The sequence below is a fragment of the Bos grunniens genome, chromosome 25, assembly GCF_055505025.1.
Source record: "Bos grunniens cultivar Pamir isolate PY7600 chromosome 25, Bosgru_T2T1.0, whole genome shotgun sequence".
NCBI lineage: Eukaryota > Metazoa > Chordata > Mammalia > Artiodactyla > Bovidae > Bos > Bos grunniens.
Window position 1 is genome coordinate 3,045,455 of NC_141189.1, and position 20,772 is coordinate 3,066,226.

Below are 20,772 nucleotides of genomic sequence, written 5' to 3' on the forward strand. Positions count from 1 at the left end.
CCCAGGTCTCCTGCATTGCAGGCAGATTCTTCACTGTCTGAACCACCAGGGAAGCCCAAGAATACAGGGGTGAGTAGCCTAGTCCTTCTCCAGGGGGTCTTCCCTACCCAGGGATCAAACCCAGGTCTCCCGCATCACAGGCAGATCCTTCACTGTCTGAGCCACCAGGGAAGCCCAAGAATACAGGGTTGAGTAGCCTAGTCCTTCTCCAGGGGGTCTTCCCAACCCAGGGATCAAACCCAGGTCTCCCGCATCACAGGCAGATCCTTCACTGTCTGAGCCACCAGGGAAGCCCAAGAATACAGGGGTGAGTAGCCTAGTCCTTCTCCAGGGGGTCTTCCCTACCCAGGTCTACCCACACTGTAGACAGATTCATTAGCAGCTAAGCCACAGGGAAAGCCCAAGAATACTGGGGTGGGTATCCTACCCCTTATCCAGCAGATCTTCCTGCCCCAGGAATTGAACCGGGCTCTCCCGCATTGCAGGCAAATTCTTTACCAACTGAGCTATCAGGGAAGCCCTCTGGTTGGTAAGCATGAAGTTAATATGTGCGAGATGTGTGTTGAAGAAACTCTTTTTGTGAGAAGAGTTCACAGTGGTTCTTATTTGTATGACTATTAGTGTAGGCTTATATAGAGAAAACATGAACAAAATTCAAGAGACAAGTTACGTTAGAGATAAATAGAACAGATCAGTGAAATTACAGCCTCCAAGCCGTCAGTATCACTTTTCTCAGGAGCAGGGTCCTTCTGCGGGCAGAGCTGACCGAGCCCTGTGGCATGATATAGCACCAGTGTATCAGACTGTAACGTAAGAGAGGGATTGCTTTACAACTGGACCATTAGCACACGCTCTTCATCTCTAAGCCGTCCAGTATGTGATCCATAGAAACTGATTTCCTCATAATTCATGTGTTACATGCATGACTCATATACGTGTACACAAAGTGACTTAGACACACAAGTTAGAACTCTCGTCCTAGCTCAGGCTGCCACAGCAAGATGCCACGGACAGGGCAGTGTAAACAGCACGTCCCAGAGCCAGGTGCCGGGGTGCTTCCTGGTGAAACCTTTCTCCTTTGAAGAAACCTTTCTCTGCTTGAAGACAGCTGTGTCCTCTGTGCACCCGTCGGGGGAGGGAGGGAAGCGAGATGCCTGGCGTCTTTTCCTTTCTAATAAGGACACCAGTCCTATCAAATCGGGGCTGACCTCATTACCTCATTTTACCTTAATTCCCTCTGCAGAGGCTGGATCTCCAAATCTAGTCACAAGGAGGGTTAGGGCTTCCACATACAGATTTTAGGGCTTCCACAATGGTTCAGCAGGTAAAGAATCCACCTGCAACGCAGGAGACATAGGAGATGTGGGTTCAGTCCCTGGGTCAGGAAGATCCCCTGGAGAAGGAAGTGGCAATCCACTCCAGTATTCTTGCCTGGAGAATCCCCCGAACAAAGGAACCCAGCGGACTACAGTCCATGGGATGGGGAAGACCATTCAGTTCACAACCGCCCCCAATTTCTTTTATCTCTTGTAGCTTCTTTCCTGAGGTCTTAGATCAGGAGTCCAGACTTCCCATCTGTGGGATGTGTTTGCTCCTTTCCCGGGTCTCCTTTAGTCCACACAACACCTTAAAAACCCATGAACCAGTATTTAAGCATTGAGAGAAACTTTTCTGACCTCAGAAACTGTTTGACAAGTTGCCACCTCCCCTGGAGGAGCGATCTCCCTCGCTGAGCACCTCCTCCTGAGGCAGAGGCTCGGGTCTTCCCGGGGAGCACACTGTTCTTTGTTTGGGGAAAACTTTCCTGTGGAATGTTGAATGATTGCAGGTTTAAAGCTGCGAGATGGGCAGCTGTTTCAGAGTGAGAGAGAAGTCTCTTCATTCTTGAGGAACTCGGGTGTTTGTGTTGACAGACCCCCTCTTTGGAGAGAAGTGTTTCTGAATCTCCAGCCACTGCTCTGGGGGCACCTGAGCTTTGACCCGTGGGCAGTTTCTGTGATGATGAGTGTCCTCTCTACTTGAGCCATGCAGTGTGGTGGCCAGTACCCGCAGGGCACTGTTGAGTACTCGAAATGTGACTAGAGTGTTTGAGCAAGTGGCTTTTTAACTTTACTATTTTAATTTTAGTAACCGCATGTGTCCAGGGAGTACAGTAGACAGAACAGCCCTGTGAGAACACAGAACACTCTGTGTACAAAAGGACTCCCGTTGAAGCCACCTGCGCGCTGCCTTTGGTCTCTATGTGCTCCTGGAATTGTGTAGAGGTGGCGAGGGCTTGTTGTGACCAGTGACACTCTGGCTCCAGCCCCCTTGTTGGTGTGAGCGGATGCACACCTGGGTTCACGCGCCAAAGGTCTGCAGCTACTGAGCGGCTTCCCCTGGGCAGGCTTCTGTTGGCAAAGACGGGTGGTCAGTCACTCCTCTGGGGCAGCGGCACTGCGCACCTCCAGGGTCTATAATAATCTGTGTTAACAGCACCCCAAAGAAGTGGTCAGCTCACCGCCAGTGTGGGGTACTTGGTAAGTGACTGATGACCTCATTACAGTTCCTTACAGAAATAGTCAGAGGAACCAAGGGTGAGAAGGTCATCTAATTAAATAGGTGATTAAAGAAGCATGTGAGCCGTAATAGAGAGAAGCCCAGGTCACTATGGAAACCCCAGGGTGGACATCCAGCCTCATCGGGGGACCCTGGGAAGGTGGTCCCTGAGGGACTGATGCTGACTGAGACCAAGGGTTGAGTAGGAGTTCACTGGCTCAAGAGCTGGGGAGGAGGCTGCCCTGATTAGGGCACAGCAGGGCCTGGGGTCAACAGACCCCACTCTGTTCACGGCTGGAACATACAAACTTCCGGGACGAGAAGCAGACTGTCTGAGCAGAGGCCCAGATAGGCCTGTTCAGGAAATGTGAACAGCCTTAAAAAATCCAGAAGATTCCACATGGACACTGAAGAGCTGGTGGCCCTGCACCCACATACCCTCAAGACAGCGGGGAGCCAGAGCGGCTGCCACCCAAGTCTCATGGGCAGTCCCGGCGGTCCCAGACAGCTGCCCTGACAAGGATGCCAGCCAGGCGCCGGTTACTGTCCTTCTCATAGCGGGATGTCTTCTGCAGTGCCCGATCTCTATCAGAAAGAGGTGAACGGAAGTCAGGCAGAGAAGCTGGGAGCATCTCACAGTGCTCGGCGGAGTCATCCCTGCTGCCTGGCTGCTTGGTGCCCTCTGCTCTCCACTAACTGACGGGGTTCGCCTCCATCCAGGACCTAAAGTCGGGGCTCAGTTACTCCGGGGCCCCAGAGATGGATGGGTTTCCAGGAACCAGTTTCTACCCCGCATTCACGCATGGACTGTCTCCCGGACTGATCTGACCAAGGAATTGTCTGCAGCAAAGGAGCAGGGCATCCCCTCCCTTTCTCAACTGCTTTTCTCCCACCACACAAGGGAAGAGGCTTCGTCCTACCAAAGGCTAGTCTTTCTTCCTTGCATTGCTCTGGACTGTCAAGCCCTCCACTTGTCAGACGAAGGATAATTTCAAACACTGGGGTCAGTGCTGAGAAAGCAGATGCCCTTAATAACTGGGTAAGAGATCCTCTTGCAAGTTGGGTGGCTTACAGTTCTTAGCTTTCAACAAAATGGAAGGAGGACCTAGTCAAGTTGTCAGCCAATAGATCATGAAAAATAATGTTTGGTGATAAATTACTGTGTGACTTTGGGCATAGCCATCAGAATAATGTCAAAGAAGTGACTGACATTGTTACAATGAAACTTCCATTCTCATCTACTTATTTATGAAAATAAGTTTTCTCGGTGCATACATTTATAAAAACAAAAAAATAGGAATAAAATTGATGCTGAATGCTTTCTCATTTTAGCTGGAAGTAATATTCATCCATGAATCCATGAACTAATTAAAAAGAGAACAGTCTCATTCATCTCATTAAGAGATGCATTACCAGTAGAATTTTACTTTTTATATTCAGTATTTTTCAAAATTTGTAATGATATATGTTGGTTTGATTTATTAAATATTAATAATAATTATAATGGATAACCAACCTAGAAATTTTTTTAACATATAGAGTTTTAGAATTAGAGGAATTTGAAAAAAATGAAATATCTCTCCTTTCTTATGTAGAGAAGTGTGATGCAATGATAGAAGACTTTCAAACATAAAACATACTACAATGAATAGAATTCTGTCATGGATTGAAGGAGAAAAAAGAATGACATAAATTTCTAGACATTAAAAGGAGATTTTTAAATGAATGAAGGCTGGCATCATTTCACAAAGGAATCTAGGTCCCTTTTAGGTGCCTGGGAAAGAGTGATCTGAAGGTTTATTTAAAATACACTAGAAATTAAATGTTGTTGTTCAGTCACTTAGTCATGTCCGACTCTTGGCGACCCCATGGACTGCAGCACGCCAGGCTTCCCTGTCATTCACCATCTCCTGGATTCAATGTAACCATTTAAAATGTAAGCTTAAAAGATGTGAAAGGGATACAGGGGATATAGTTTCTCAAAATCCTCTTATGGTTGATATGGGCATAAATATGTGACGCCCACGTTCAGTGAAAGTGGTAGTGAGAGGTCTGTGCTTAGTTTGGAAATGAAAGTTGAAACAGGGAAAGAGGTGGGGCAGGGGGTGTGGAGCTGAGGACCGCTGACTGCCCTCCTGAAGGGCCCGGACAGTGGAAATGGGAGCCCACTGACAAAGGAGAAGTCACAGGAAACTCAGAAGTGCTGGGCCAGGGTACTTAATAACATCATAGGGAAAGCGACAGAATGGAATAAACGTATCGTTAAGTATATGACTCTCTCCTTAACCCTGGACACCCAAGAAAGTTACTGGGCTGGTTCAGGACCCTTTTTAAGTGCCCAGGTGATGTTACTATGTAGCCATCCCTGAAAATTATCAGACCAAACCCAAAGTGTGGTCCTTGGACCATAATTATCATATCGTCTTGGGAGCTTGTTATAAATGCAAAATTCTGAGCTCCATCTTAACGGCTGTTGTATCAAATTCTGCATCTTAACAGGATATTTAGGCGATTCCTATTCTAAACAGTAAAGTTTGAGAAAGCCAAGATTTCTAACACATTCCCAGGTGATGCTGCTGGTTGAACAGCCGAGTTCTCAAGTGGTGCTGTAAAAAGGTTCTAGAGCAAAGCTGCTCAAAGAATGTCCGGGGACCAGAAGTGTCAGGATTACCTGGATACTTGCTAGACACGCAGATTCTCAGAGTCTCACCCCAACCTAGTGACCGGCACCCCTGGGGCCACAGCCAGAAACCTGTGGCTCAGCCGGCTCTCCAGATTCTGATAGTAAAACTTGAGAAGGACTGCTCTAGAGAGAACCCACATGGACCTGGACCGCTCTGAGCCTCCAGTTAGTTCAGGGAGATGGCTCGGAGTTCAAGACCAGAAAGGACAGCTTAGTGAGAGACTTGCTGCCGAAACTGTCATCCCAAGCTTCACTCGTCCCCAAGCCTGTGGCCACCCATTCTGCTGTGGGCCTTGATGCATAACAAGTGGGGAAAGTCACCTAGACACTTTGAGGAAGGTCTCAATCACCTCCCGCGCCCAGACCAGCAGCCCAGTCCAGCTGACATGCCGGCCGAGGGCGAGGAACACCCCCTTCCTTCCTCACTCTACGTCCCGGGAATCGACTCCCTGACAGCCTGACAATAAGGCATCCAAGTCTGCATGGCAAAGAGAGCGTGGTGTCAGCACACGTGCGGCCAGGAAACGGCCGCGGCGTTTGTGGAGGCTCAGGAGAGCAGGCGGCAGCAAGGAGAGGAGGGGCCCGCCCACGCTCCCTGGGACAGGGCGCCCCGAGCGCCGGCAGAAGCCCCTCCGCAGTCACTGGGCAGGCGGAAGCCCCGGCCCAGCCAGCAGCCGCCTGTGGGACTTGATCGTGGAGGGGCTTGTGCAGACCTGCGCCTCCCTGGGCTCTCGACTTCCAGGCGTGGGGCCTGGTGCCAACCCAGACGGGAGGACAGACTCTTTCTCCTTGACTAGGATTCTGCAGAGCGTGGGCTCACCTTCCTTTGTCTTCTGGACCAAGTTGAATACCCTGGCTTCAAATTGTCTTCTCTTTGACTACAGATGGCATATGATTTATTAACTTTGTCTCTAGCAATTTTTAAAAAGGAACTTTTATTGTGGAAAAGAAATTGTTAAAATTTTATCGCCTGCAAAATAGAACTTGGCTCTTCCTTCTCCAAATTAACTAAAATTGATGATATTCCTTCATTAGTTTTCATTCATTTTTTAGCACATCTGATTTTTTTAAATTCATAATGCTTTTGATGAAAATTAATTAGTTTCTTTTAGAACTGAAACAATATTATCATAGGCACTCAAACATTGTTATACAAAAAGGCCTTTATTATAAAGCCTGGCCTCCACTCTGAAGGTTTGAGTCTATTTTGTAGAGAACCCAGCTCACCATGAAACTTCAGAGGCTTTCTGGTTTTTTCACTGCTGAGGATTTGGGCCTCAGTTTTGCCATCTGTAAAATGAGGAGTCTGAACCCTGTGAAGTCTAAACTTCTGTTTTATGAGTCCAACAAAACTAAATAAACTTTTATAGACTAGATGTGGGAAGAATATATACAAAGGCTTCTGTGACTATTATGCTGATTAAACATTTTCTCAGCCCTGTAAAGAATACCAATCAAAAGCTGACTGGTGCAGCTCTAGGATTTTTCCCTAGGGGGGGATCCTCAAACAGGGCCAGGGGATGGGAGGAGGGGAGTGGACTCCATCAGGGGTCAGGTCCTAGACTGCAGGGACTGGGACTTGCCGACCTGGCTCTCAGGGGACACTGAGGCTTGGCGTCTACACCTTCGCTGATCTTCTTCCCCAGATAAACGACTTTCTGCAACTTACTCTCTTTTGCAACACAACACTGTGAAACCAAACTTCAGCAAACCCTGGGGAAAATCCACGTTTTCAACTATAATTTCAACAGCGAAGAATTTGGAGAGAACCACCTCGGAAAACCCCTTAATGCCAACAGCAGCTCCCAGCATAAGTCCAAACCACGGAACATCGCTGTCCTGACAGCCTCAGAGACAGAAGTCAAACCTGTTTTCCTACTGTGCTTCTGATTTGGTCTGAGTAAACAAGAGCCTTAATTCTGATAATATGTGCGATTATGTGTTCAAAATCCATTAGGAGCAAAACCTCCTGAATGAATCCAATCATTACTTAACAGATAAGTGTGCATTTCTCCTGCCCCGCCCACCCCCCCGCCAAGAGAAGGGCTTTTCACATAATACTTGGTCACATAATGTGTGTCTCAGCAGAACATCCGTGATCACATAAGACACAGAGAAGGAACTGGGCTCCACGGCCCAGCCCAGGGAGGCCGCCCGCTGCCGGGCAGCATCAGGGGAGGAGGTCTGAGAGCCGGGGCTGGGCGAGAGGGGGAACCCAGCAGGTTCTCATGGACAGAGGGTTCTGAGCAGGGAGGCGAAGCTGCTTAAGCCAGCGGGTGAAAGAGGATAAAAACATCATCTGGGTCTGTCGGTGGTCGGCCAGACCCATGGAAAGAACAGAGGGACGCATGGGCCGTGGAGCTCATCAGATGGCCTGCAGTTGGCTTGTGCTGAAAAGAGGTCCTGCTGCTGCTGCTGCTGCTGCTAAGTCGCTCCAGTCGTGTCCAACTCTGTGCGACCCCAGAGATGGCAGCCCACTAGGCTCCCCCGTCCTGGGATTCTCCAGGCAAGAACACTGGAGTGGGTTGCCATTTCCTTCTCCAATGCATGAAAGTGAAAAGTGAAAGTGAAGTCGCTCAGTCGTGTCCAACTCTTAGCGACCCCATGGACTGCAGCCTACCAGGCTCCTCCATCCATGGGATTTTCCAGGCAAGAGTACTGGAGTGAGGTGTCATTGCCTTCTCTGAAAAGAGGTCCTAGACCTGCCCTAAGGGAAAGCAGGTCTTGACTCAGAGTCCCCAGGCAGTAGGTCTTCCTTCAGCATTTACATGGGATTCTCTCTGTGCACAGTTTTTTCTAATTTTTTTTTTCAAGTGCAGACTAGTCAATCAAAAAGAAGCTCCATTTGCAGTGAATATTTATTTAACACTGAACAGGTCACTTGCTATATGAGCCCCCCAAATAATAAAAGTAAAACATCAGAGTGAATAGGGAAAATTACTGGCTATGTTTAGGAAGTGACTGGATCCTCAGTATGAACAGGCTGAAAGTGTGATTTCTGGAATAAGTTTAGTGGAAATGGTATTTTATTGGAGCTGCTCCCCTATACACAACTTTACAGAAATCCAATTTAGTAATTTTAGACCATATTCCCAGTTACTTGAAGAAGGTTGGGTTTGCATGTCTTGATAACGCGTATATATTTCTGTTTGAAGTAAATGAAAGGAGCTTGCACATAGCAGGAGGAAAAAGAGCCCAGAAGTTTTATTAACAGTAAGTTTAGGTTGCTGATAAATGACACACTCCCTTATTTCCATGAGCTGAATGACAAAAAGGCTCACAGGGGACACACAGCCAGTCACACGTGTGTGCATGCCCACAGCACACTTAGGCACGCATGGGAAACGGATTACGCAGAGACACAGCCCTTGGGGGTGTGCCGTTAATACACTGTTTAAAGGGATCTCAGTAAAGATTTCCTATAAATTATGTTTACTGCATAAAGTGACTAGAGTATTAGGTGTGAATTCTAAATGTGCTCAGGGACTCTACCCTCTGGTTTTAAAAAGAGAAGGACGTTTGCCTAAGGAACTTGATTACCTCCTGATAGGTCATTTCGGAAAATATATACCGTGTTCATCTCGGACCACGGTCAGTGTTTCCACACTAACGACTCTCCCTCCCCCAGCCGCCCTTGCTCCCCACTCTCTCAGCACACTGCTGACCCTGAGGAAGAGGAGCCAGCTGACCCCTCTATAAATTCCCTCCAAGTCGGTGTGTACTGCCTGGCTCTTGACTTGCTTCCCTCCTGTTTCCCAGGGGTCTTCCTGCTTCTGCTCACCCCTGAAACACCCCCACTTCCTGGAGCCGCTCTTCGGGGAGGCCGGGCCCTGTTTTCTCCTGCCCCCTGCAAACTTCTCATGTGTCCTGTCTCCCTCTTGCCACCACCAGGCTCCCATCGGCTCGCCTGGACTCTGCACAGGCTTGTGCTCCTCTTCCTACTGAAAGAACTGTACAAAGCTTGGCACCTCCTTGCATACTTCTTAAAGATATTAACATTTTTATTAAGCATAAACATTTTCAAGAAATATCTGTTATTGACTTAATTGACTGTGGTCTCCCCAGGTGGCTCAGTGGTAAAGAATCCACCTGCCAATACAGGAGCCTCAGGAAACCAGGTTTTGATCCCTGGATCAGGAAGATTCCCCTGGAGAAAGGAATGGCAACCCACTCTTGCCTGGAGAATCCCAGGGACGGGGAGCCTGGTGGGCTACAGTCCATGGGGTCACAAAGAATCAGATAGGACTGAACGACAAGCACACATGCATGTCTTAAATGATTATCATATGCCATTTTTAATGTTAATAAAAACAGGACATCTTTTTTAATTTCTAAAAAGTGTCTGAGTTCTTGACCAAATCTGAGGGGCTAACTGAAAAAAAAAAAAATCCCATATGTGCATGATTATAATTCAAAATTATACAATACATGTTGGAATTTTTACTTGTTAGAGTGAAAATTATCATTTTATTAAAATGCATTTAAAGCTTGTTAAAAGCAGACAAAGATACTATCTAGCACGAATAATAAGCTTTTAGGAGACAATGTCTCTCTTGAAGACATGATATCGTCTTTTTAATTGAATTATTTGGTGATATTAACATTTTAATGAAGGAATTATCCTATTTTATATTTCTTAAGAAATTGATATTTAATTTTGGCTTCACGTTAATAATGTTATAAGTATTTAGCATATTTTAAATCTGAGTTAAAACTAATTTATATTTCATATTTCCATAAAGATAGAAGCATAATATGCTTCGTTGTATTATGTGTTTGTATTCTTGCTTTGTCACCAGCATTCGCTTTAGTGGAGCTATAGTTTGAAAATACTAATCCCAAGAGAATAATAATTTAGATAAGTGATATCTTTTGATGTTAGAGTTTGTCAGTCATACAGGTGTTGTGAGGATGCTGTTCACTAAGCACAGCCAGCTGGCAGTAGGTATCTTGGCACGTGTGGTTTACGGGAAAGTCTGAGAAAAGCTTCATACAGGCGGCCACTGTGAGCACAGCAGAGTTGCCCTTTGGAAAAGACTGGACCCGGATGCAAAATGGCTAAATGGCTCCTCTCGCCCCCTGGAGGAAGAGACATGGATTTAAAGAGTGGCTGCTAAAGAGTGAGGCCTACAAATGAAAGGGTGCATTCTGAAACCCCTGACAGATTGTGACAAATGGGAGAACACGTTCCTAACAGGAAGTACGTGTTTGAAGTATATTTTAAACTGTTTAATGGTCCCGGTGCATTGAGAGGTTGCTTGTGGAGTGGAAGGTGAGTTAATCTGAGTGAACGAAAAGAGAAGGACGCGTTGGATGGGAAGCCGGCCTTTTCGTGGACCATCGAGTTAGAGGACAGGCCCCGCTGCTGCCCTCCAGGCCCTCACGTTCATGGTTAACTGTGTTCAGGGGTGTGGGTCGACTCTTGTTTTTCTCTTGGGATCATTATTACATCATTTTGAAATTTTGATGACGAAAGTGGTTCTAGCTAGCGTCCTCTGTCTAGCAGACCAGAGGGCTGGATGTAGAAAGTCTCTGAAGGACAGCTCATGTGTTTGGAAGATGCATTTGGAAGACGTGGTCACCATGCCGTCATCAGCCGTCGCAACTGGAAATGCATCCATTTTAAGCATCTGGCAAAATGGGTGAGAGGTGCTATTTGTTTAAAAATCTGTTTCTTGAAATTTACTTTAAAACGTGCTATTTAAGGAAAGTAAAACCTGTTTCCTTAGTCTTTAAATACCACGTCCCTTTGTCGTCGCAGTCGCCTACCCCCAGGGATCAGTCCTTATGAATGCAGGGTGTTGACTTGTGGTCCCGCTGACTGGTTCTGTCTCCCTCCCAGCAGCATAGACGGGACGTGTCTGCCATTTGGGTGATGCCCAGTGTGTGTGTTGACTTTGCTGTTTGGAAAGATGGGAAGAAATCTCTTGTTCAGACTAAACTTGGAAGCAGTTTGCAGCCCCGAGTGTAGATTCTGGAGTGTGCTCGTTTGTTTGACAATCCTGGGTGGCGTTTACACAGCATCAGCTGTCGGGGATATAGCGATAAACATGACTGTCTTTTAGGCCCTCCCAGTCTAGTCTGTCTTATGTTTTACGGTCCTTAGGGTTTTTTTTTAATCAAATGAATTTAAATATTGAAAGCTATGCAAGGAAATTTTTGTAATCAGATTTTGAATATGTGCATGTGTTTATTTTTTTAAAAAATAAAGCTTAACAAATTTCTTAATTTGAGAATATGGAATAGGGATTATAACTCCAAGGAATAAAGTACTTGAGGATGATACAGTAAATCTCACTTTCTTAGAAAACTTGTCGGGGCCAAATATGATCCATGAAATGCTAGAGGAGCAGGAGCAGGAGCAGGTCTCTGCTCCATCGCTCCCTCGTCTCGTGACTCCCTGTGGGAAGGGTGCCTTCAGACCCTCGCTAAGCTAGAGGAAAGGGAAGAAGGCGCTCCCTGGGGTGACCAAGATGAGCACCAGGGCCCACCGGAGACCCGCACATCCTCTCCCCGCAGTGAATGGATGCAGCCTGTACTCAAGCGTGAGTCCTCAGCCCAAGAGATGCCTCGTCTGTGCGAGGTGCACAAACACGCCTTCCAGAGTGTTTGTGCAAATTAAGTCAGATGATATAAAAAGAGCACCTCGAAAACGGCAGACACGCAGCAAATGTTCATTATCTCCCCTATTTCCTTACCCACACTCTCAGTACGTACTTATCGCCATTATCTGTTATTAGCCACTGAAGGTGATCTGATTTTTATAGAGAACATAGCAACCGTACTCCCTAGTGCTGACAAGGTCTTTCAGTGGGCATGGAATGTAAATTTAAGAAACATCTGCTCATGATATCTTAAAAAGTCGCAATTATACTCGAGAACCTATATTTATTAGAAAACATAAAAGCGACTATGTGGATTTATTCTACAGTATTGCCGACTGGAGACAGAAGAAGAATATTTGAGGGGTTTCAGTTCAAATGGGGGATTAAGATTCTTCATAGCCTCTTCCTCTTCCTCCAAATGGTAGAAATAGGAACAAAGATGGAGAGATGACAATAGATAATAAATGAATGAATGACAGATGGTAGATAATAGGTTGTTGTTCAGTCACTCACCTGAGTTTGACTCTTTGCAGCCCCATGGACTGCAGCACGCCAGGCTCACCTGTCCTTCACCGTCTCCTGGAGCTTGCTCAACTCATGTGCATTGAGTCTGTGATGCCATCCAAGCACGCCATCCTGTTGCCCCCTTCTCCTCCTACCCTCAGTCTTTCCCAGCATCAGGGTCTTTTCCAAAGACTCAGCTAGATAACACAGAAAAAAAGGAAAGGGGATATATTATGAAGAATTCCTGAAGAGAGAGCGCAAACAAGAGTGCATGGGAAGGAAGCTTGGAGACAGTGGGAGCAGCACCAGAGGCAGGAGCCGCCGAGAGCATGGTGGCACGGAGATGCAGATGGGGGGCTGACTGCTCTGCAGCAGCTCCGCCAACGGTGTTCCCCAGACCCGCGGACGTCTCACTGCCCCCCCGCTGCTGTGGCCACAGATGTGTTTCCCCACAGATGAGAGCTCTGAGTACTGAGATTTGTGTGAGAGAGAGACAGGCCAGTCCTCTAGTTCTAAAGCCAGCAGGAGAGGTTAGAACTCACTCCCAGAAGGCTACCTGGATAAGCACGCTGGTCAGCAGCACTGTGACCCCCTTCTCACTTCAGCGAGATTCTCCCGTGAAGTCTCAAAGGCAAAGATGAACACAACACCAGGGGATACTCAACAGCCAGGAAACACCGCGGAGGAGAGACGACACCAAACTCAACAAAGGGTACTTATGCAAGGAAACATTGAGAAGAGAAAGTCAAATAGAAGATGCATGCTTTACTTTAGGAAACATTGAGAAGAGCAAGTCAAATAGAAGATGCATGCTTTACTTTAGGAAACATTGAGAAGAGCAAGTCAAATAGAAGATGCGTGCTTTACTTTAGGAAACATGTAAGAAAACGTTCATCAGCAAAAAACTAGAGCGCCTGGAATTTCCCCTGGGGTCTCAAAGCATGTCATAAAGATGAAGTAATAGATTGTTGATACTGGAGCAGGAAGGAGCAAATGTACTGTGTTTGGTTATCCAGTGTGAAAGCTACCTCCAACATTTACTTGCTAAATGCAATCATTTCCCCCTCCCTGCCTCTGCTCGTGATTCTGTGGGTCATGAAGCAGGAGGATGAAGCCAGAGGATTATCTCCCGCCCACCCGTGGTCAGCTGGGCGCTGGGTTAGGAGTCTCCTTCCAGGCTGGCTTGTCCTCGTGGTGACTTGTTCTCAGGACCTTTACTTCGGTGTCCTCAGGGTGGTGGTGCTCTTAGGATGTGAGAGCCGCTTATCAGTCAGGTTCCTTTGGATTTCAGGGAGCAGAGGAGCTCAACTCCTACCGGTTTTTAACAACTGGGTGGCACCACGTGTGCAGCCGGAGGGCAGGGCAGCGCCTGCAGCGGCCTGTGGCACTGCCAGAGCCTGGCTCCTCCCGCCATTCTCTTGTGTGTTTCTTTGTTTAAGTAGAATCCACGCATTGCTTCCTTTGATGTCTCAGTAAAACCGGAGCTGCGTCTCCAGTACGTCGTTTCTCCCCTGCTTGCAGGGGTTGGTGATCCCACATGGGCGCTTCTGGGTCTGGGGAGGTTTGTGTGCTTCAAGCTGAAGAGTTTTAGTTGGTCCCCTGATGCTTGGTTGCCTCCAAAAAGAAATGGAATGAGTAATTTGAACACAAATGGGAGAAAGCAAGACTCATTTCCATCCCAAGGAGAACTTGAATGTCTCCACCAGAAGGGCTGTCTGTTAACTTGGTGCTCGTTCACAACCTTATTTGGGGCTAACACTTCTTTATAAGACGGCTTCGTGTGCCTGGAGTAATTCACAGAGATTGATTTGTAAAACATTCTGAATCAATTAAGGCTTTAATCAGCAAAGAAGCAAACTTCACATGGCTTGTGGACTAATTTTACCATCTCCCATCAAAGTGAACCTAAGCTGAAAAAAGAAAACAATTACAAAGATGCAATTATCTGTCCTGATTGCCGAATTAGGAGAGTTTGTGTTTATCCGTCCCCACGTAAAGGTGGGTACCGTCTGCAGAGAACGGTCACAGCAGCTGTCGGGGTGACAGGCACCCCTCCTCGCAGGCCCTCAGGGACTGAGGTTGACTTGGAGCCAGAAGACTCCAGCCGTCAGCTTTGAGTGACCCGGCACAACACAGAGGCTCCTGGGTACTGTTTTGTATAAACATTTTTGAGAGCAAGTTTCCAAAAGCTCCTTGCCAACAGCAAGGAGTTCTTAGGAACCCCTTGAATCTACATCTCATTTGAATTACTACATCTGCAGATCCATCTACTTATGCAATGATTAGGAAATTGGTTTCCTTTATTTAGACCAGAGCTCAGCTGTGGCTTCACGTTGGAATCACAAGGGGAACTTCGGAAAGTCCCAGAACCCACCCAGGCCTATTCCACCAGAACGTCGGGGCGGGGGAGACAGGCATGGGCACTTTTCAAAGTTCCCCAGGTAATTCCGGGCTGCAGCCAGGATCGAGAACCCCTGACTGAGACAGCGTTTCCAGGATAGCACAATCCCAGTCTGTGTTGCTATCACATGGTGGCTGTGTCGTTCTAAACTAGAGTAATTTTTGACATTTTATTCTTCTCAGTAAAGGGTGTGTGGCTTTCCAGGTGGGTCAGCAGTTAAAGAACCCACCTGCCAGTTCAGGAGGAAGAGCAGGGATTTGACCCCTGGGTTGGGAAGATCCCCTGGAGGAGGGCATGGCAACCCACTCCCGTGTTCTTGCCTGGGAAATCCCCTGGACAGAGGCGCCTGACAGGCTCCCGTTCATGGGGTCGCAGAGTCGGACATGACTGAGTGAACGCAGCAACACACAACCACACAAAGGGTGTGTGTTAAATATAGAATTAAAGGTAACTTTGTGACCTTATCAGACCTTCCCTCCCATATTTACAAGTCAGAAAGACCCCTTCCTCAGACACTTTCTAATTCCAGGTTTGGAAAATGTGGTCACCTGAACTATATGTTAGGTAAACCTTAGATAACCAGTGGCTTTCACTCAGTTTTGTCCTTTTATTTATCAGAAAGGTCATCCTTTTTCTGACAGAACTAGGATTTGGTGGCTCTCTCCTTGAGGGCGTCTGGTCTCAGCCCCGTATCTGCCAGCGCCCCTCAGAGGGAGGGCAGGGAAGTGCTGGTGAGAACACCCAGCCTGTGCGCCGTCATCCTCAGCCATTCCTCCACTCTGTCTCGGACTGGAGAGCTGTCCTCGGCTGTGACCAGAACACCCAGGAGGACACCTGTCACTCCCATTGGCCCGCGGGGTGCTCGCCTCTCACGTCATCTTGCCGCTCATCACACAGCTTCCTCCGAGAGAAGTTCTGGTAGAAACTTTTCTCATGGTTTCCATCAGTGTCTCCACACCCCATTGCCAAATGGGTCCTTTTGTTTAAAAAAAAAAAAAAAAGATTGTGATAAAATATGTATAATATAAAAGTTACCATTTTAAGCAGTTCTGAGTGACACTGAGCACTTTCCCACTGGTGCACAGCCATCACCGCAATCCGCTTCTGGAATTTCTTCATCTTCCCAAACTGACAGTTTTTCCCCTCTACACAGTGACTCATTATTCCCTGCACTCATAAACTCTGTGCTCCTTGCTGCCTGTCTGGATTGGGCTACTCCTCCTCTACCTGGGATAATGCCTCTGCCCTTCGTGTTAGACGTCTTCTGCTCAGTACAGTGTTTGCAAGGTTCACCCAGGTTGCAGCAGGCGTCAGAATTTCCTTGTTTTTAAGGCTGGTTAACACTCCCGTGTGTGGATGAGCCACATTTTGTTTACCCGTTCATCCATCAGTGGACATTGGGGTTGTTTCGACTTTTCGGCTACTGTGACTACTGCTGCCCTGAACATGGATGTGCAAGTATCTGTTCAAGTCTCTGCTTTCAATCCTTTTGGTCACATGCCCAGAAATGGACTTGCTGGATTGTACGGTAATCCTGTTTGACTTTTCAAGGAACTGCCATATCGTCTTCCACAGCGGCTGCGCCATTTACAAGCTGAGCACACCTTGTCTGTATTTCCCCCCACGTCACTGTTTAGCTAAGTCCCATCTCTCCCCAGTGAGGGAAGGAATGCAGAGCGGAGGGAGAGAGAGAAACAGATCAGGAGTGAACATCTCTCTGCGAAGAAGCCTTTTCCTCAGAATTATCCCCCCGAATGTAGCAGAGTCTCCTTTGCTCCTACTTGAACGTCATCTCCGGCTGCCAGCCTTCTGGGGTTGCTAGCTTTGTCCACACTTTTCATACATTTATGCAGCTTCCTACCACTCAAACCTCTTTCCTTAGATATCATACAGGAGTACAAAGCATACCCTGGCCTTGGAGTTGGGGAGTGAAGCGTGTCTGAGGAGATGAGACTTACAGGAAGCCATGCTGGAGCCACTGTGAAGGGGCAGGAGAGAGGGGAAAGAGAGGGTGGAAACGCGGGTTTGGCTGGACAGAGCCTCCTGACAAAGGGACGTGGAATTAGCCTTGAAGGAGTGAGTCTGACAGAGAGACTGGGGAGAGCAGTCCTTCCTTCTCCCTTTGAAGGGATGTTGGAAGGAAATAGTAATAAGAGCACGGGTTCAGAAATTTTTTTGACATATGACCTGCCATTTACCAAAATATCTGTCTGCATGAAGAAATGATGGACAGCCCTCAGCAGGCAGCCAGTGGCCTCAGTTCCTGACACACTAGTTTTGTGGGCTTCCTTCTGTGTAACCCACATGCAGCCCAAGGCCCTACCACTAGCATCTCTCCAGAAGTTATTCTGAGGGTCATGGGGAAGGGAAGCCTTTGTAGAAGTGAGTAACTTTTAAACATGCACTTGAAAAAGAAAGAGAAGAGCAGTCAACAAGGCAATGCATACATACGCCTGAGAGGGGTTCGGTACCTACTTGCAAGGAAAGGGAGCCACCGTAAAGGATCAGAAGGCGAAAAGAAGAGAACATCAAGGCTGTGTTGTATTGGTTGAGTTAGATACGTTACAAGTATCACACAGCGTCCTTCTAAATACCAGGAGGCTCATTTCCCTCATCGCGTACAACCACATCAGAACCTCTCTCACGTCTCAAACTGCTTTGAAAGGCTGATTCGTTCACATATTCATTAATTCAGCAAATATCGATTGGGTGTCTCTCTGGCTAGACCTGTTCCAGGCTCTGGAAGTCTGATGGTGACCCTGCTCTGATGAGACCTGTTCTGTGGGAAGACAGACAGCAAACAAGTCAACAGGCACCTCACTGCAGCCTTTGCAGAGGGGACGAGTGCTTGGAATGGTGAAGGAGGCAGGCGGCAAGCACAGAGGCCCCAGGAACGAAGGGGACTGTGAGGTTCAGGGGGAGGAGGCCAGAGCAGCGAAGCCACCGTCGCTGCCGCGGGGGAGCGGAGGGGCGGATGCTGAGCGCCGTGGCACCGTCGCTGCCACCGGGGAATGGAGGGGCGGATGCTGAGCGCCGTGGACCAGCAGGGTGCACACACTCACACAGGGAGCTATGGCTGCCCCCACCTCCCACTCAGAGTCCATGGGCCGCAGATCAGTGCAGGAGAGAGACTGAGCTTTGATTTGGGGGCATACAGAAACTGCGATGTTAGAATGGGGAAGCATACCATTCCCTGTGAGAGAACCACAAGGCGTGTTTGCAGAGTGGTGATGATAGGGAAACAGTGTGAGAGAAAGGGGTCAGGACCCCCATGAAGGACTTGGTTTGCCAGCTGAAGAGTCTGGATTCGACCCCACTGGTCATGAGAGCTGGGTCACCGAGAGGGTAAATGGCCTGGAGCCCACAGCACTCAGCTCGCTGGCCAGCGTGGGAGCAAGCCTGTGGGACCCTGACGCACTCAGGCTGGAGGATGCGGTCATTGCCTTCTTCCTCTGCCCTTCTGGCAGATTAACAAGGCACCGCAGGAGACTGTGGACGTGGCCATTGTGAGCGGGTGTTCATTCCTGGCACTGATGGAAACCTATTTCTCCAAGTGATGACTCAAGAACTAAGAGAAATTAAGTCCAGCCAAACACAGAAAAAGCATGTTTGTTGATTTTATCATGTTGGATTAAGAATTTGTCTTGGTCAATCAATCTGAGGATATGAATTCAAACTGGCTGAAGAAAAATAAAAAGGCTTTTAACACAGGAGAAAAAAGAAAATGAACTCTTCATTGAAAGCATATTTTTCCCAAGCACATTAAGAAATTAGAATTTGATTATTTTGGTGGGAAGATATATAGAAGTGTAGGTCCTTTTGATTAAAACATCTTAGAAAAACTTAACATACACGTTTGGATCTCTGGGTTGTTCTCCGGCATTGAGACAGCAGGCTATTCTAACTGGTTTGGGGGATAACGGCACATTTCATCTCCTAGCCGCCATCCACTGGCCATGCCTGGTTTTCTGCTGCGTGGCATGTTCTGTCTTTTGTTTGCTTTTCTTTCACGAAAGAGATAAATGTTTTCTGGCAGCCCATTACTTATCCTTTATATCTTTCTAGAGATGATCAGAGTTCACAGATTACATAAAACCTCTCATAAAACCCTATTTCGTAACTCGAGAGTCATTTTGGCTTGAACGTTTAGCAGAATGTTAATTCTGGCATATTTAGCTGCCATGGTGAAGGACTGTGACTGTGTAAAGTTTAGATGAGTCATAGGTCAGCCTTATAAATTGGAAGGAAATATAATCAAGTAACCTGACAATTACCCACTAGAAATGTTATCGTTTATTGCTTATTAATGAACAATAAACAAAACTGTCACCAGCCATTGATTCTGGAAAAAACACACTGCTCAGTTTATTTCAGTGGCAGCCTCATCTGAGCAGGGAGATTTGTCTCAGGGAAGCGCTGTGATTATTAAATACCATCAAGCAGACCCTTGATATAATGAGATTAAAACTGTCTGTACAGGGGAGCTAGACTTTATTAAAAAAGAAAGAGGAAAAGAAAGCCACCTCACCAGAGCTGGCTTTACAGACTGGGTGACATCTGGCTAATAAGTTTGCTCTTTTTGTTGAAAGCACAGTTTGCGTTACTATTAGATGAAATAAAATGCGTGGGCGCCTTCGCCGCCAGGTAAGGTAACGTGCTCTGCCACTCTGGTCAACCCAGTTCTCTCCTCAGCGCTCTTTTCACAAGAATTTCCCATATTTTTATGCTGCATTCTACCATGGTAAATGGGAGGGACTGGGGGCAGGAGGAGAAGGGGACGACAGAGGATGAGATGGCTGGATGGCATCACCTACTCGACGTGATGTGAGTCTGAGTGAACTCTGGGAGTTGGTGATGGACAGGGAGGCCTGGCGTGCTGCGATTCGTGGGGTCGCAAAGAGTTGGACACGACTGAGCGACTGAACCGAACTGAACTGAACCATGGTAAACAGTCTAGACGGCCCCTCTGTTTTTAAAATTAGTGTGGCTGTAAAGCCGCCCTCCTGTTGTTTCCTCAGAAACCAGGGGCACCAGGGCCACGTGCAGCCTGGCATGTATCTTTCTCTCTGTAACATGAGTTAAATCGTAAGCATTTCTGCTGACATGCACCCATAGGAGGGTGTTCAAGAGCTGCTGTTTATGAGAAAGGAATTTATAGAAAGGCACCCTTTTAGCCTTCGGAGTGAAGTACCCGCCTTGCCTGTTCTTGTTGCCTAATATCCTGAGATGAATAAATGATGTGTGCAGTGCCAGTGCTCTGTATAAGAAAATGTAAATTATCATATTATACATTACATTGTCGAAAGGCGGTAATACAGAAGGGAGACACGAGGTTGATTGACATTTCTCGTTCAGGAAAAACAGAGCTACCTCTGGTGATTCTCGTAGGGGATTCTGCTTGGCTGTAGAGCATTGTCGGTTGAAGATTTTCTTCAAAAAAGAACAAGTGGGAACTAACATTGTGCGTTTTGGCACAGCTGTGCTTCTCATTTCTCCAAGATTTCCATCAGGGGAGCAAAGCCTGGAGGGAAGTGGGGCGGCTGGAAGTCACGGGCGGCTCTGAGCTCTCGGAAGCCCCATCTCCTCTTCTGGATAACTCCTCCTCCCCCGGCATGCTCAGCGCTCCACAGGCCAGGTGCCTTCTCCCTGTCAGTGAGAAAAGGTGGGCACACTGCTTTTGACTCTTTGACAGGTAAGACTTTGAGACTTCACCTGGAGGAGGACGTGGGCTGTCTCCGGCAGTCTCCTGAACACAGGAAGGCCGTGCTGCCCAGCGAAAGAGTGAAGGGCTCATGTGTGCGGTTGAGGTCAAAAACTAACAGAACGCATCGCGTGCAACCTTTAGCAAATCATACTCGGATTCCTTTTGTTCCCACGGGGTAGAAAAAGAAAATGCTGTTTAAATAATTTTATTTGAAAGAAATGCCATCTGATATTTATCATTCCCTGAGTATTACAACTTAAGTGTCTCGTGGATTTATTTTGGATCATCCGTCTGAGTGTAATATGAAAGGTTCTGGGTAAATGGAGTTCTGTCATTG

The 20,772-nt window shown here is 47.3% G+C and overlaps 1 protein-coding gene and 1 long non-coding RNA gene across 9 annotated transcripts in view; one reads left to right on the top strand and one right to left on the bottom strand.

The window, feature by feature from the left end:
• Positions 1 to 20,772, top strand: part of SDK1 (sidekick cell adhesion molecule 1) — a 742,921-nt gene that overhangs the window by 467,270 nt on the left and 254,879 nt on the right. The gene's annotated exons all lie outside the window — the stretch shown is intronic.
• Positions 10,164 to 13,605, bottom strand: LOC147344711 (uncharacterized). 5 transcript variants are annotated; one of them, XR_015154991.1, is made up of 3 exons: positions 13,468 to 13,605; positions 12,340 to 12,527; positions 10,164 to 10,300 (listed from the first exon to the last, which is right to left on the bottom strand). It is a non-coding gene; the product is annotated as an uncharacterized LOC147344711 (long non-coding RNA). The 5 variants fall into 5 exon arrangements; XR_015154994.1 differs by lacking the exon at positions 10,164 to 10,300 and adding an exon at positions 10,719 to 10,851; XR_015154993.1 differs by lacking the exon at positions 10,164 to 10,300 and adding an exon at positions 10,985 to 11,121.